The sequence below is a fragment of the Haplochromis burtoni genome, unplaced genomic scaffold (genome assembly GCF_018398535.1).
Source record: "Haplochromis burtoni strain Fernald_Lab_line unplaced genomic scaffold, NCSU_Asbu1 Contig_3466, whole genome shotgun sequence".
In the NCBI taxonomy this organism is placed as follows: Eukaryota; Metazoa; Chordata; class Actinopteri; order Cichliformes; family Cichlidae; genus Haplochromis; species Haplochromis burtoni.
In genome coordinates, this window is record NW_024585827.1 from 735 (window position 1) to 4,292 (window position 3,558).

The following is a 3,558-nucleotide window of genomic DNA, read 5'->3' on the forward strand; positions in this document are numbered from 1 at the left end:
ATCAGTTAGAAAATAAAACCATAAAAAATTCCAATGTACAACTGGGGAATTTACAGAGAAGACTTTAGCACTTACTGGATGATGTAGTGGTGTGTTTACGTAAGTAGCTGCCTCTGTTTAAAATGGCTACATAAATAACAAGTTTTTGATTAAATCAGAAGATCCCTCACGATTATGCAAGACCAGCCATGAAATGTCCGTCGCTTCATTACAATCATTTGTCCCCGCTGCTGCCCTAAGACCCAGTCTTCTGTACTGTGGGGTAAAATTGCTTTTTTGGTGGTTCATAAAAAATATCTCAAAAAGCGATGTTAGTGAGGGGACCAGAAACACTGGGTTGCAGAGCAGTTGGTAAGGACTTGTATATTTCTGGAGAGTCTGCAAAAGCTGTCTTGCTCGTGCTCCTGATTGGATATGTGGAGCCCGGCTCTGATATCTCACTGGTGGCAGCTAAAGGTAGGCATGCCTTGGAGGCGGAGTTGGTCTCGGGCGCAATCTTTCAAACGAGCCTCACGGCATTTCAGGCAACCTCAGGCCGGAAACAACATCCGGTCACTCGCGGTCAAAATCCACGCAGAGCTGGTGTTTCGCAGGGATCAGGTTAACACATCTGGGTCTAAAAATATAAAGAAAAACAAAAAGAGTTTTAAAACACGCAAACTAGCAAAATATCAAAGGAGCATAACATAACAATAACAAGATGATATGAGATACCTGATGAGGCCATGATAGGTGATGTAGACATGTAATGTATAAACTTTTACGGGAGTTAAAAGTGGAGCTTATATATATTTTAAAGTGTATTGTACGTGGGATAGGCTCCAGCGCACCGCGCGAGCCTGAAAAAAGGATAAGTGGAGGCGAATGGATGGACGGATGGTGTATTGTACGTGTTACAAACCATTGTGATATTTATTTATTTTTTTTAAATGAAAGGATTGACAGAATGGTAAAAAGGAAAATGCAAAAATGTAGTTAGAGAGGAAGATTAACACTTACCGAATGATATGCGGATAAGGAAAGAGACGCAAGTTGCTGTTGAAATCGGCCGCTCCCTATGCGAACTCGCAAGCAGTCTGAGCGGTTCCAGTTGTTGATATGGCTGAAGGCAGGGGTCTTCTGGGAGCTTGGGGGTAGTCTTAACCTGAGCGGGAGATCATAAAAATCGGACCTGGAGCGGATTGGCTAACCGGAGTGCAAAGGGAGCGGTGCAAGGGTTATGTGATTGGCAGCGGGGCGCAGTGAGGCGGAGTTGGTCTAAGGGGGGAATTTTCAAACGAGGTAAGCAGCGCATTCGGGAGCAGAGCAGGGAGCGAACAAGCAGGAAAAAATTGTGCTCTGCAAGAAGTTGTGGATCGGAGATTAAGAGCGAGGTAGAACTTAGAGTGTGGGTTGAATTTTAGAGCTTGCTAGTAAGAGGGAAGTTTTTGAAGAAAAAAGACTAAGGATTTTCCCTTTTATCGAATATAAGGTTTTTGGGAATAGAGGGGTAGCTAACAAGTTATTCTAGGGTTTTGGAGAAATCGCGGAGAATTTTTTTTTAAAGGAGTTTTGGCTTTGTTTGGCTGAGCATGAAGGGAGCCGCGGGGCGCTGAATTTGAGAAAAAAAGACTAAGGATTTTTTCAGGATTTCCCCTGTTATCGAATATAAGGTTTTGGGAATAGAGGGGGTACCCTAACAAGTTATTGTAGGGTTTTGGAGAAAACGCGGAGGGTTTTTTAAGGAGTTTTCCCTGCTTATGTTTCTAAGGAGGGTTAGGGTTAGGGGATCGCGAGTTTTTTCTGAGTATGAGTTTTATTCTAAATCTACAAATGCATATAAATCGAAATAAAGTTTTCCCCCAAGGCATGCAGCATGTGTTTGTGGCCATACTGAACGTTACAAAAGCACAAGTTTAACTAAACAATTTTAATATGGTTTAATACATTTTTAAACACATGAGCACGGAGCCCGAGAGAGCACGGTCCGGAGACACGGGCGCGCCCCCGCACGCCCAGAGCGCGCGCGGGCGCGCGCACACACACACACTGACCCGCCACCAGATGGCGTTTTTTGAGCATAAAAAAATAAAAAAAAACTTTAATTGCTTAAAGAAATAAAAGAATGCTATTTTGATATATAAGAAACTTTCTAAATAATCAATTATATTTTTATGAATATCATATTTTTATGAATATCATATTTTTATTACTTAATTACTTCCCACTTCCGGAGCTCATGAATACTTTAATTACTTCCGGAGCTCCGGAAGTAATTACTTCTGGACTTCCGGAGCTCATGAATAATTAATGACCTGTCAGTTTGACGAAAGGGGTATAATATCACTCTCTAACGCGGAGTTGCTTTAACCCCAAGTTAAGCGCGCGCACGAGGATACATAAAGCCCTGATTAGTGGAGCACAGATTAAGCGAGTCACCATGGAGACGGAGGGAAAGAAGGCGCGGTCAATGTATTTTACAGCGCTTGAGGCCGAAATTCTGATGGCAGCATATGCCGATAACATGCAAATTTTGCGGAAAAAAAGTAACACAGCCTCAGCTGCAAAAGAAAGGGAGCATGCATGGCAAAACATAGCCGACAGAGTCAATGCGTGAGTGTTAATTTAAACATTGATCTAGGGATTTCCACCCATTTAACACGTTATTTTATTATATTTTATTTTATTTTATACATTTTATTTTGTGATGTGATGTGAGCGCAGGTGCAACCCAACAGGCCCCAAACGTTCCTGGCAGCAAGTAAAAATGAAATATAAAAATATAGTCCAAACAGGTGAGGTGTAATTGTATTATGAGCCATAGTGCTTGGTCTGTTTGTCCGATGTAAATCAATTGCAGTTAGAGGCTACATTAATTTTCTTTCTGTAAGCACTTATTGAAATTATCTGAGCACATTACAAGTACATATTTGCTTACTCTGTATGCTCAAATGTGACCCGTTATAGCCAACAGAAAAAAAAGCGGAGGCCCGAAAAACAGGTGGGGGTCCTCCACCACCACCACTCACAGAGGCTGAGCAGTTGGCTTCCACATTTGTGATAATGTTGGCAGCATCACATATGATCTTCACAGTGCAGAGAACACAAATTAGCATCCATTACTATAATGAAATAATTTGTTAGTTTGAAATGCTACAGGGAACTATGTACCTGTACATTAATGCTGTGGAAAGACTTCCTGTTCACATAGTCTCCTTCATTTACTGAAGGAGCAATGATTGGAATGTGAGTGCCATCTATACAGCCAATCACGCCTGGGAACCGTGAGAATAAATGTAAAATTTAAGTAGTAGTTCAAATATCACCACATCATGAATTAAGTTTTGTTCATCCTGATACCTGCAATTTTGTGGAATCCCTCTTTGATAAATCTTGTGGGTCTATGACCGGGGAACACAAACGAGTACAGGAGACGTTTCAGTGCAACTGTAACATTCCTGACTGCCCGACAGACGGTAGCCTTGGAAACGTGCTCAGCGTCACCAATATTATACAGAAAGCTCCCGTTTGCAAAAAACCGAAGTGCAATACAAATAATATGTAATGAACTGAGAGAAT

General features: G+C 41.6%; 1 long non-coding RNA gene across 1 annotated transcript; it reads right to left on the bottom strand.

The window, feature by feature from the left end:
- Window positions 1–576: 576 nt before the first annotated feature.
- LOC121813911 lies at window positions 577–1,984 on the bottom strand. Its single transcript, XR_006053961.1, has 2 exons — window positions 1,000–1,984; window positions 577–616 (listed from the first exon to the last, which is right to left on the bottom strand). It is a non-coding gene; the product is annotated as an uncharacterized LOC121813911 (long non-coding RNA).
- Window positions 1,985–3,558: the final 1,574 nt, after the last annotated feature.